We start from the raw sequence: 13,614 nt of genomic DNA, 5'->3' as shown, positions 1-13,614 counted from the left end.
AAGTGACCTGGTTCATCCACCACCGACTGCGGTTTGGGGAGCCCGTGGTCGCCCATTGCCCCACCAGCGACCCCATAGGCGTCTTGAGCTGAAGCGGCCCAGCAAGCCCTCCGCTCCAGCTCCTTCGAGTCGCTCCTGACCCTCACGCCAGAAAGAGGAGAGCTTCCCCTGCTTTCCGAGGTTGGGTCAGACTGTGCAAGCTTTTCTGCCCACCTCTCACTCGCTCTCCTCATCCAGCTCTGTCACATCTGCCGCCCAGCGCGTTTCGGTGTGCAGCGTTCGATCAGCCTCACCCCTCTTCATCACGGGAGATATGAGACGTGCTAAGCTTTCTCCCCTCACCGCCGATTTGTGTGTCACCTGCTACTCGCGTAATCGGAGACACATGCAGTTTTCTCCAGGAGCCGGCAGACCCCATATCGGTCACACAGGCTGTGGGCCCCTCTCGTCCCGCGTCAGGACACCGAGCGTTCTCCTTCGCGGTTAACCATGCTACCCTGCAAGGACCAGTTCGACACTCTAATGCAGGTGTGTCCTTTACATTGCGACATACTGCTTCCTCTATCACATTTCTTTCCCGAATGGAGACGTCTGCCAGGGGTATCGCCTTGGATTCTAAAAACAGTGCAGTTCGCTTACACACTCCAGTTCTGTCACAACCCCCTTTTTCAGCCGCTACTTTCTAGTTCCTAAGAAGAGCGGTGGTCTGCCGTCGGACCTTCGTCGGCTGAACTTCTCCCTTTACAAAGGGAAGTTCAGAATGTTGACGCTGAAGACTATCATGTCTCAAATTCGTGCGGAGGACTGGTTTGTCGCTATAGACCTGAAGGATGCATATTTTCATATTCAGGTTGTCTGGCGGCACAGGAAGTTCCTCAGATTCGCCTTTGGAGGAAAGGTTTATCAGTACAAGGTTCTTCCCTTTGGCCTGGCCTTGGCACCCAGGAAATTCACGAAATGTATGGATGCTGCTCTGGCCCCGTTGAAGCTCCAGGGCAGCCTTATACTCAATTACCTGAACGATTGGCTCATTTTAGCCCACTCTAAGGAATTAGTGACTCGCCACAGAGATGTCGTCCTTCACCACATCCGGTCTCTCTGCCTCAGAGTGAACACCAGAAAGAGTGTTCTCGCCTCATCTCAACAGACTGTGTTCTTAGGGGTTCACCTGGATTCCGTTCAGATGCAGGCCCGTCTGGCTCCTGCCCGGATTTCCAGTCTTGTTACATGTTTGACCCGCTTCAGGCTAGGCCAGCATGTCTCTGTAAGCATCTGTCGGTGGCACCTGGGCCTCATGGCCACAGCATCCCCTGTGCTGCCCCTAGGATTGCTTCACGTGAGACCGTTTCTTTGGTGGATGAAGCTCTTAGGGGTCCGATCGACAGGATCGGCCTTTCGCCTGTTGAAAGTGTCGAGCGTTTGTTTCCACGCCCTTTTGATATGGTGGGACCCACTCTTTCTTCAAAAAGGAGTCAACATGGGTGCTGTTTTCAGTCAGCAAATGATCACAACGGACGCCTCTCTGACCGACTGGGGCGCGGTCTTCGAGGGCAGGCCAGCGTGTGGAGTGTGGATGGGAGAGTTCCTCTCTTGGCCCATAAACAGCTTGGAGCTCAGGGCTGTATCCCTGGCCCTGCTGCACATTCTCCCCTTTCATTGTCAGGACGGACAACATGGCGGTGGTGTCTCACATAAATCGCCAAGGGGGCTCATGATCACGCACCCTGGACAGGCATGCGTGCCGTCTCCTCCTTCAGAACAAACTCCTCTCCCTGAGAGCCCGATCAGACAAGACCTGCTGTCTCAGCTTCAGGGCGAGATATGGCATCCCGAGATTTGGAAGCAGTGGGTATGGCCCATTAAAGGCCGCCAGCTTTAATCTCTTGTCTTCCTGCCGACGTCCAGGAGACCATTGCGGAGTACGAGAACTTTTTCCACAAGAAGGCTGTATTCCTCCAAGTGGAGGGTTTTTGAGTCTTGGTGTTCAGCTCACGCTGTGGATCCAGTCAACTGCCCTGTGGGTTCAGTGCTGGAGTTCCTGCAAGAAAAAATTGCTGCGGGGGCAGCTGCTACTACTCTGAGAGTTTATGTCATAGCCGTTGCTGCTCAAAGGGAGTCAGATGAAATTCCCTTGGGCAAACATAGGTTGGTCTCGGCTTTTATGTGTGGGGTTCAGCGTCTGGTTTCCTCCAGACATAAGGCTTGCTATTCAGGCCAAAGTGTTCAATCTTTGTTTCATCAGACCAGAGAATTTTATTTCTCATGTTTTGAGAGTCCTTCAGGTGCCTTTTGGCAAACTCCAGTTGGGCTGGCCGGGTGGCCCACTCTAGAAAGAGTCCTGGTGGTTCCAAAATTCTTCCATTTACGGATGATGGAGGCCACTGTACTCACTGGGACCTTCAATGCTGCAGAATTTTTTCTGTCCCTTTCCCCAGATCTGTACCTCGATACAATCCTGTCTCTGAAGTCTACAGACAATTCCTTGAACTTCATGGCTTGGTTTGTGCTCTGACATGCACTGTTAACTGTGGGACCTTTTATAGACAGGTGTGTGCCTTTCCAAATCATGTCCAATCAACTGAATTTACCACAGGTGGACTCCAATCAAGTTGTAGAAAATTCACCACAGGGGGAACTTAAGTTAGGGATATATATATATATATATATATATACTGTATATATACATAGTCGACTCACCTACGTTCCTTGACAGTTTTCAGCATCCCTCCACCACCCTGACTCCTCACTCTTGGCTTGTTACGGGGAGTACTCTGGGGGAGTACTTGGCTTGGAGCCCTGTCCATGAACAGCACGCGAAAAATGCATACCATTTATATACTCTATGTGACTTATTTGTAAGTGTGAACTCGCGAATAGCTCTTTCTGCATTATCCTGAACATTGTATAAGCATTCGTTTCATGTGTCATTGAATGGAAGTGAGGGTGCGTCTCAATCAGCTCCCTAGTTCAGTAGTCACAGCACTGATCAAGGAGTCGGCCATTTTAAGGGCCGTCTCATTCGCAAAAACCTTCCAGGGCAGTGAAACTTTCGCTCCCTAAAAAGTCCCACAATGCACCATGAAAACCAGGGAGCATCAATGCTCACTGTGCTCCCTTAACGGAAGTTCTGAAGCGCGAAACTTAGGCCCCGTTTACACTAATGCGTTTCGTTTTGAAATGAAAATGATTCTCGTCTACATTGGCGTTTCCACAGAGTTTCAGAAACGATCTCAGTCTACACTACGTAACCGAAAACGCATGTCACATGACCGTTCATGTACACTGGGCATGCGTGTACAAGTGGAAACAGTTGCTTGGGCACAGTTTCACTGCACAATGGCTGCTAAAAATGACAACAAAGTCAGCAAAGATTGCAGGTCAGTCTCCATGTTACTACACGGTCATCAAGGATACGCAGAGAGAACGTGGGCAGCCACACCATCGTTTTTAGAAGTCTCCATTTTGGTATGTTTACACTGAAACGCAACCCCGGCGTTTTCAACGTGGCCTGCAGCGTTTTCGAAAGTCTCCGTTTTCGAGGTTCGAAAACACTGTCATAGTGTACACGACAGGCGCATAACCGTAGCAAAACTTGTGCATTTTAAAAGGAAAACGCATTACTGTAAACGGGGCCTTAAATCACGTGAGCCAACTCACTACACGTAACCACATGCAATAGATTTTTTTAAAAATACAAACCATTATTTTATTATATTTCAGTATAAACATACATTGCTAGACAGGTAATGATCATAATCTAGCTAACATTTATAATTTATTTACGGCTGAAATGTTGCACGTATATGTACCAAGCAAATAATTTATCATAATGTACTTTAAATAACATTACAAGTAATGTCAGAAAGATATCAGCTCTGCTGTTGTTCATAAATACCAGTAGTGATGTTGTACAATGAGGACGTTGTCACATCACCAGAAATAGAGTCATCAGTGTCCCAATGTGTAGTGAGCCAGGGTCCTTTACTGTGTCATGAACTAGTAACATGGTTGGAGATGTTTCAGAACTACATGCTCGTGATCAATGCTACTGGAGATTCCTGGCCAGAAGCCAGAAAATGCTTTTTCACTGCCTTGAAACTAAAGGTCAGAGACTGTTTTATACATCGCCCAATACCGGTGACGATCTGGCAGATGCTATTAAAGCTTTGGAAGAGCACCTCATTACAAAAAGAAATGTGGTCATGGAAAGACATGCCTTCAGGAAACGAGTGCAGAGGACGGATGAAACGGTAGTGCAATACATTGCTGCACTGAGAGATTTGATGACTATTTGTGAATTTGCTGACAATCTTGACGATATGCTAATATAGTGAAATCTAAATTGACACTGGAGACTGCAATTACAATTGCCACACAGCTAGAGGCCGCTGATGCCCAGGAAAAATCAATGGCTACAAGCAACTCTGCTCCAGTACAAGCCATACATGCCACTTCTGCTTCTGGACGACAGCGTCCTAAGGCCAAATTCAAAGCATGTACCTCATTAAAACCCTCTGCTTCTGCTCCGTCAGCTCAGACATGCTTCTGCTGTGGCTCTGCTGGACATCTTGCAAACACACAGAACTGCCCCACTGCATCTGTAAGAATTGCAATAAGACTGGACATTTTGCATGAGTCTGCCATTCTGCTCCTACTCATTCAGTGCAATCAAATGAATTACCAGAGGTCTGTATTTTCTATCTACCTGGAGCAACTGACCGTTTGATGTGTGATGTGACCATAAATGCTGCACCTGCTGCTACACCTGTGTCTCTGGTTTATCAGTGTCCATTCTGCCAAAACAATTGTATGAGCAGCATTTTCACACTGTGCCATTACAATCTCCTACTGCCTGTTTAGTTACTTACAAGAGCCAATTTCAGTACTAGGATGTTTACCTGCAACGATATCTAAATATGGCCTTACCTGTCCTGCACACTTCTTCATCATCAACAATGGCACAGCTTTGCTAGGCATGGACCTGATTAAGGGACTCCAGCTTCGATTTGATGGGCACACTGTGCTGCCACCGCCACAGTCCGCTTCAGTCTGTGCCCTCTCCACTCCTCCATCACAGCGTACTGCATTGGGCTGCATTGCGTTTTACACACAAGGTTAACATTTCTGACTCTGTACCTCCTGTCAGACACAAATTGCGTCGCTTACCTTTCTCTGTGAGAGATGCTGTTTCCACAGAACTGGAACGACTCTTGCATGCAGGTGTAATTGAAAGGATTGGCTCCTTTTCATGGGTTTCTCCAATTGTTGTGGTCCAAAAGAAAATGGGGGGGGATCTGCATGTGTGGATCTGCGAGGGCCCAACAAGGCAGTTATAGTAGACAGCTACCCACTGCCACACATGGAGGAGATGATGACATTATTGCAAGGTGCAACTGTATTTTCAACCATAGACTCTTCATGAAGACAGCCGGGACCTCACTGCATTCATTACACACAAGGGCCTCTTCAGGTTCTGCAGAGTATCTTATGGCTTGGCATCTGCTCCATCTGCATTCCAAAAGATGATGGTTGTCATTCTAAAAGGAACATTGCAAATTATCTAGACGACATCATCACGTGGGGACGCTCGCTACAAGAACATGATCAAGCACTAGAGAATGTGCTGCAATGTCTCAAAGATGCTGGGTTGGTGCTGAATGAGTCTAAATGTCAATTCAGAAATTCAATTTTAGGACACATGGTGATGCCACAGGGTATTCAGCTGGATCAGGAACATCTCTCAGCAATAATCGATGCACCTGCACCATCGGATGCTGTTCAGTTGCGTTCTCTGCTAGGCCTCCTCTCATGGTACAACAAATTTATTCTCAATTTCACTTCCGTAGTGATGCCTCTGCGTGCATGGATGAGATTGGATTTCGCTGGTCTGATGAAGCTCAACAAAGCTTGGCTGAAGTAAAAAAGCTACTTGCACACAAGCATTGAGTGCATCATTTTTCTTTCCAAAAAGGGCATAAAAGCGCATTAAAAAGTCAGTACATGTACCAAAAGCCCATCCAAAATTCACTCCTCCAGTTGAGGTTAGGAAAAAGTTGTCCCCTTACACCTACCTCTTGGATGATGAAAAGAAGTGGCATACATCGTGTCTTGCACCCGTGCCGACTAATGCGCTGAATAATGGACTGACCACCAATGCTAAAATCTTGATTCCCTCTCATGTTCCATTGTCTGGAAATTCAGTGTCTTTTGATGCTTATCCATGGGAGAAACGTCAAAGATGTGAGCCAGGTTGGCTAAAGGACTATGTCTATTAGTCACAGAAACTGACATGGACTTTTGCAACATACATTACACGCACTCACATGAAAATTCAAGTACTGAATTGTAGTTGAGTAGTTTTTTGTTATTTTAAATGCTCCTTTGCATTCATTTAATGTGTTGCTTAGTGTTTAATTCATATACATGTGAAATATGTTGATACATTACAGATTTGTTGTTCTTTATTTCTATTTCATGCCAATTGTTGGCTACAGAAAGAATTAATTTAACTAAGAGGGGAATATGTGATGACGGATGAGGTTCAGGAACATTTCAGCCATGTGAAACATCTCATCACTGCTAGCCCAGATCCTTCCTTACTAACAACAGTCACTACAGATGCTTCAGATTATGGCATTGGTGCTGCTTACCCAGTGCCATGCCATTACTGAAAGAACAGTTGCTTTTGCATCTAGAACATTGTTAGACTGTGAAAGGAAGTACTCTACAACAGAAAAGTCTCTTGCTTTTTTGAGGGAGATTATAATTAAAATGAAATCATCTGCCTGTTGCATAGGTATTTTTCCCTCTCATTTAAAATAAAATGTTTTTGAAAGTCTCGGTCCCAAAATTAAAATAATCATAAATAGCAGTCTTGCCTCAGGAGTTGTACCTCAACATTTTAAACATGCGATAGTGGAGCCATTGATCAAAAAATCAAATTTGGATACTTTGGTGTTAGGTAATTTCAGACCTATCTCTAAATTTCCGTTTCTTTCCAAAATATTGCAGAATGTTGTATTTATACAACTGCAGTCCTTTTTAAATTTACATGGTCTTCACAGCACAGACACGACCCTGTTGAAAGTTTTTAATGACCTGTTACTTGCCACTGACTCTGCCACTGAATTATGCTGTTCTCACGCTCCTAGATCTTATGGCTGCATTTGACACTGTAGACCACAACATCATGATTTCTTGTTTGAAGCACTGTGTTGGCATTAAGGGTATAGTGGTTTAGGTCTTACCTGTCTGAAATAAGTTTTTCTGTTCACCTTGGGGATTTTGTGTCCTCCTCGGCATCTTTTTCATGTCCCCCAAGGCTCCATTCTTGGGCCTATCCTATTTTCCTTATATATACTTCTTCTAGGGTCTATCTTTAGGAAGTATGGCATCTCGTTTCACTGCTATGCAGATGATTCACAGCTCTATCTGCCTCTGAAACAGAAAGATGCTAACTCAATAGTACCATTGTTATTAATATTTGGAGACTCGCAGGCACCCCGCGAGTCTCCTGATTTGGATTTGGGTGCTATAAGCCTACTGTAGAAAACCTGTGTTATAATGGACAGTGAGTTTAAACTGGGTAAACAGATTAATTTAGTAATCAAATCTAGCTTTTTTCCCATTGAGACAATTATTGAAAGTTGTCTTTTTTGTCTTTTAATGGTTTTGATGGTGTTATACATGTTTTTATTTCAACCCGCCTTGACTACAGTAATGCTCTCTATGTGGGTATTAGTTAGACTGCCCTCTCACACTTGCAGATGGTACAGAATGCTGCTGCTCGCTTGTTACAGGGACAAGAAAATGAGAACATATTACACCCATACTGGCCTCTCTTCACTGGCTTCCTGTACGTTTTAGAATCGATTTTAAGATTCTAGTTTTAGTTTTTAAATCATTAAATGTTTTAGCACCAAAATATCTCTCCGATACAGCTGCATGCTCCATTAAAGAGCACTCGGGTCAGCTGAGCGTTTACTCTTGGTTGTCCCTTGAGCACAGCTGAAGAGTAGGGGTGACCGTGCTTTTGCAGTGGCGGCCCCCGTAGCTCTGGAATAACTTGCCCTTATATGTTAAGCAGGCCCAGTCACTTTCAGCTTTTAAATCCAGTCTTAAAACTCACTTTTATAATTTGCCGTTTCATTCATTAAGTTTCTATGATCTTGTTTGTGTTTAATGTTTTGTTTTTGTTATGTTATTGTTTTATCTTGATTGTAGCACTTTGGTAAACACTCTGTTTTTTAAAAGTGCTATATAAATAAATGTTGAGTTGAGCTGAGTTGAGAAAAGGGAGCCTTGGCATGTGTTTAGGTGACAGAAATATGGTGTACCTACCCCTGGGGCCACCACTTCCCCTTCTTGCACTGACCACAGCCCTTTATTTGCACTGCTTTCCACAAAGGACCTTGGACATGCAGGCATGAGAATTGCCCGATTGTCTATGCGTCTGGTCTGTTTTAATTATAGCATTTAATTCTTACCTAGTCGAGACAATATGACAGCTAATTGTTTATCCAGACTTCCACTTTCAGCAGCAAAACCAAGAGCCTCAGATGGTGGCTGTACTGTCTCCTGAATTTGCAGCTTTTACTGTAGAGTAGCTGAAGTCTATGTGTGATGCCTGTCCTATCCTTCAACAGGTTACAGGCTTGCATTGAAAATGGGTAGCCTCGTAACACAAAAAGCTTGAATTCTGCTATTGCACCATATCATCATCTCTGGAATGAGATGGCTATTCAAGATGGGTATGTCATCATTCAGTAGGCACATGCCACTCATAAAGGGATAGTGTGCATAAAGTAGAGACTGAGGGACTTATATTGGTGGCCTGGCATGGACTTTCAAGTGGAAAATGTTCCTATTCCACCTGCCTCCAGCATGATAAAACTGCCTACTCCAACTCACTTGGGAGAAACTGATGTGGGCTTTTGAATAATGTTCCTCAAGGCTGTCGCTTTGACATGCTATGACACTCGTTGATTACTACAGTAAATGGCCAGAGATTGCACCTGACATTACTTCTCTGACTATTGTAAAGTTTCTTTCTGCTGTGTTCAGCCTTAAGGGAAATCAGCTTGAACTTGTAACTGACAACGAATCAAAATTCGTTTCAGCTGAGTTTGAGGCATTCTTTGAAGACAGAGATATTAAACACTACCATAGCTCCTTTTATTATCCACAAAGGAATGGTGAAATTAAATGCTTCAATAGAGTGTTCAAATACTGTTTACAGATAATGATCATTGAAGGTAAAGAGTAGAAAGCTTTTGTGACAGAGTTTTTGTTCAGAACACCATTTTAATTCAGTAGGCTACATTTATGCCATGATGAGGTAATTTGGCTCTTGAATAATGGGCTAGGGAGTTGGATGGCTGTTTTGAAAGGGACTAAGTAATGAAGTAACAAAAATGATCAAGGTTTTTGGCAGAACATAGAAAACTGAAACAAAATCCCATTCCCACAAAGTGGTGACCTATGCAGACTTCGTGATGTGCATATGCCCCATCAACCAAAACAAGGGGATGCCTATTTCTCTAACTAAACCTGGCAACACTGAGTGGGAAGTGGGTACTCTTAGTGGTCGACATCAGTGAGGAGATGGCCACCACTGATGGAAACATATAACGGTAAACTGAAACACTTTTTTTTAGTATATCGCCAACCTACCTCTATCCCATGACAGTTTTCCAGCATCTCTCCACCACCCCAACTCCTCATTCTTAAACATTTGCTATTTGGATGAGGCGAGTAATTTGGGTTTGGGCCAAATTCCTAGCCTGGAGCCCTCCCCTCAGACAGCATGGCAAATATGTGTACTTTTCCGATTATATGTAAGGGCGAACTTGTGAAACCATTATTACTGATGCTGTCTACACCAGATGCAGCAAAATGTGATGTTACACAAAAAAATCCTGACTGTAAACTGATTCTATTTCTGACATCGCACTTGTGCCACTTCTGACATGAAGAACAAAAACATTTGCTTTGTCGTGTAGACAGCCTAAAGAAAACGACATGATCCCATTCATTTCAATGAAAAGCTAGCGATTTCCAGCAACAGTGATCGCTGGCAACAGGATGAAGTCATGTCCAGTGACATGACAAAGTTGAGATATGTTTAACTTTATGCAAATGAAGAGTGACTTTTGGGAGTGACAACCAACAGGAGTGGTCAGTGGACCGCACATGATCCATCACTGTAGTGCAGGGGTTCTCAATATATCTTTATTCATCTTTATTCAAAGAGAAAAAAATAAAAAGGATTTCATATGGCCCTAAAAATCATATTTTTTTGTTTTAAACTTTTAATAAATCGTTGATAAATTGTATACATTGTGTAATTTCAATTAATTAGACATGCTTTTTGATCACAAGATTACAATCTGTATCAAATTATGCTTCATCATGACTGTTATAATTATGAGAGAATTGTTGGAAAATGTTCTCCTCTTTAAGGGGTCTCTGACCCCAAAAAGTTTGAGAACCTCCACTGTAGTGGAGTGTTGGCAGCATTATGGAGGAAAAGCTATATAGCAGTCAGCAAATTTCCTATAATTTATTATAGGCCTATGTCTCTGTGTACATATAGTGGTACTTGCCATACTGACTCTGAGCTTGAAAGGTTTCGTGAACACAGATAGACCAGCACTTGCCTTGTGCTTTTGCTACAGATAAATAGCCGAGATGACAAAAAGCACTCAGTTTTCCTCGTTCATCTTTAATATTAAACATTTTATGTACTGATTCCATTTATATTAGTCTTTGGTAACACTTTAGATTACAGCCCGGAAAGTACTGCGTAATTACAACGAATTTACAGGGTAACTTTCGATAATTATAGTGTAGGGGAGCGCAGGGGCACAAACTAACGCAGGGTTAGTTGTAACACACATGGTTTAAATACTTCCACACACGCTAGCATGAAGAAACTTTTTTTCATGAAGAAACTATTTACAAGTTGCCATGTCGACAATATATATAGAAAAAAATTGCGCCAAAATTCAGAAATATTTGGAAGATATCACTGAACATTTATTTAACGATAGCAAAAGTAAATTTCTTACTTTTGGTAAGCTAATTTTTCATCTATATTTTTTTGTGTTTATTTAAAATTAGACAAATCTGATATTATTTTAATCTACAATCTGTTGTTTAGCAGTTTGGGTAGTTCTTTAATGCTTCACTAACTATCAGAAGACACTAACCAGGTTTAAATTCCAGTTCTTTGGAACTAATTACAAAGATTGAACTAGAATCAATCACTGTTTTTTAATATGTGTCATATTTTTCAGTGCGAAGACATACACATCAACCGAGACTGTGTCATAAAGAGTCTGTGTGTGTATCTCAATGGGGACATTACAACACTTGTCAAAGAATTCCAGGTTTGTACTGTATACATACTTTTTGTAATGACCTAAACAAAGTATATTGCTGTGTGCTGCCAATATTTCAATGAAACTAAACAAGGTGTTATTTATTTATTTATTCATTCATTCATTCATTTACTTGCTTAGGACTGCAGTCCTGAAGGAGATGAGGGAGGAATTTCTGAGACCACTCTGGACCTTTTTGTGACCCTTAAAGTGCTGAGTACTAGCCAGACAATGTTGGAGTAGCAACAGAGGGTGTAAAACTGCTACAACACTTAAGAGTTTTTCCTTTGGATTAATAATGCTGTTCGGATTGATCTACGCACTCAAGCTACACTCAGAGTCTCAAATTCACATTTGAATTCTTCCAGAAGGTAATGATGAATTTGGACTTTAGGACATCACATAGATGTTTCCATCCCCTGGAAGGACATTGAAAACTTTTAAACTTGTTCTGTACCGTTGAATTGAAGACAGTATGATCGACGGCACTATGAACCGATGACACTAACTCAAATCAAGAGACTGCACCTAATGCACCTTCTGGCTTCCTCTAGCTCTGATACATTTAAAGGGTTAGTTCACCAAAAAATGAAGATTCTGTCATAAATTACTCACCCTCATGTTGTTCCACACCCGTAAGACCTTTGTTCATCTTCAGAACACAAATTAGGATATTTTTGATGAAATCCATGAGCTATCTGGCCTTCGATAGACTGCAACACAACTATCACTTTCAAGGCCCAGAAAGGTAGTAAAGACATCATTAAAATAGTCAACATGACTACAGTGGTTCAACCTTAATAATATGAAGCGACGAGAATACTTTTTGTGCGCAAAACAAAAAAACAAAAACAAAAATAATGACTTTATTCAAAAATGTCTTCCCTTTTATGTCAGTCTCCTACACAGTTGATGTTGTACACACAAAATATCTTAATTTGTGTTTCGAAGATGAACGAAGGTCTTAGGGTTTTGGTGCGACATGAGGGTGAGTAATTAATGACAGAAATTTCATTTTTGGGCGAATAAACCCTTTAACAGTGATGTTAGCCCTTGTACTATTCTTTGTCCAGGAAGTTAACATGTGAATAGGACACTTAGGCTACTGAATGCCTAAATGCTGAAATGTGACAGACAACAGAAAACCTGTCATATGTAAAGTAAAATATAATCCTTCAGATTGCTTTTCTTTTTTTCCCCAAGTGTCCTGATTGTTTATTTGTTTGAATAAATGTTTACAAGGAATGTAACCATTTACAGATCTGTATCAAGTTTCAGATAAGTGAAAGCACAAACTGATTACCATACTATGCAGTGAGATCCCAATATTACCTTGAATATGTGAAAATAATGTTTGATGTTGAAATTTGGTTCCTTGTTGATCTTTGAACTTGTTGGCACACAGCCATAACCATTGTGTTAGTTTGGGAGAAGGCACAAAACTGCAGTAAACAGTTGCCTTAATTTGTGAAATACTGCATTATGTTCTATTTTATTTATTTATTTATTTATTTTTTGTTAGATTGGATGTTTCTTATTAATCCTGGAGCAATTGTGACAATAAATGTTTATAAATGTAACACGTGTTTGACCATTTATTTAATATAAATAAAGAAATGTAAGGTAGTTATATTGTAATGATGGGTCGACAGAATGTGGATCCATTTGCAGCTAGTTTATTAAAAGTACTTACAGAGTAGACAGGGCAAAGGCAGAGGCATAAACAGTAACAGGCAATGGTCGGGGCAGGCGGCAGACAAACAGAGTCAGGGTACAGGCAAGGATCAGGGCAGGCAGCAAACAATCACAGTCCAGGAAACAGGCAAAGATCAGGGTAGGCAGCAAAGGGTCGTAGGGAATAAACAGTCCAATCAGTAACAGATAAACAGTCCACAGAAAAACGCTCAGAAATGATCACCTCGGCAAATCAAGACTTCGCCAAGGGTGTGTGTGTGTGTGTGTCTTAAATAGTCCAGGTAATGATCTGCAGGTGTGTGTGGCAATTGGTGATTGGTGCATGTGATTGGAAGGGAGGATTATGGGAAGTGGAGTCCAGGAACTGACAGGAACAGACAGTGATCGTGACATAACGCCCCCCTTCCGGAAGGCGCGTCCTCGCGGCGTAAATGGCACAGATAGGGAGGGGGGGTGGGTACATTGGAGACCTGTTGGCAGACGGGAACGGGGTCTCCAATGCAGGTCCAGGAACTCGGGCAGCCACGGCGGGTCAGGT

At 42.5% G+C, this 13,614-nt stretch overlaps 2 long non-coding RNA genes across 3 annotated transcripts in view; both read left to right on the top strand.

Annotated features, from left to right (window-relative positions):
• Positions 1-12,961, top strand: part of LOC127520153 (uncharacterized) — a 36,864-nt gene extending 23,903 nt beyond the window's left edge. Inside the window, exons 2-3 of the long non-coding RNA XR_007932057.1 lie at positions 11,298-11,390; positions 11,523-12,961. This is a non-coding gene — a long non-coding RNA (uncharacterized LOC127520153). The remainder of the gene's footprint in view (positions 1-11,297; positions 11,391-11,522) is intronic.
• The window catches only part of LOC127520150 (uncharacterized), a 170,834-nt gene that overhangs the window by 58,437 nt on the left and 98,783 nt on the right, over positions 1-13,614 (top strand). The window lies entirely within an intron of this gene.

This window comes from Ctenopharyngodon idella, chromosome 10 (genome assembly GCF_019924925.1).
Source record: "Ctenopharyngodon idella isolate HZGC_01 chromosome 10, HZGC01, whole genome shotgun sequence".
In the NCBI taxonomy this organism is placed as follows: Eukaryota; Metazoa; Chordata; class Actinopteri; order Cypriniformes; family Xenocyprididae; genus Ctenopharyngodon; species Ctenopharyngodon idella.
Note: the sequence above shows the minus strand (reverse complement) of the source record. Positions and strands in the feature narration are given on the sequence as shown.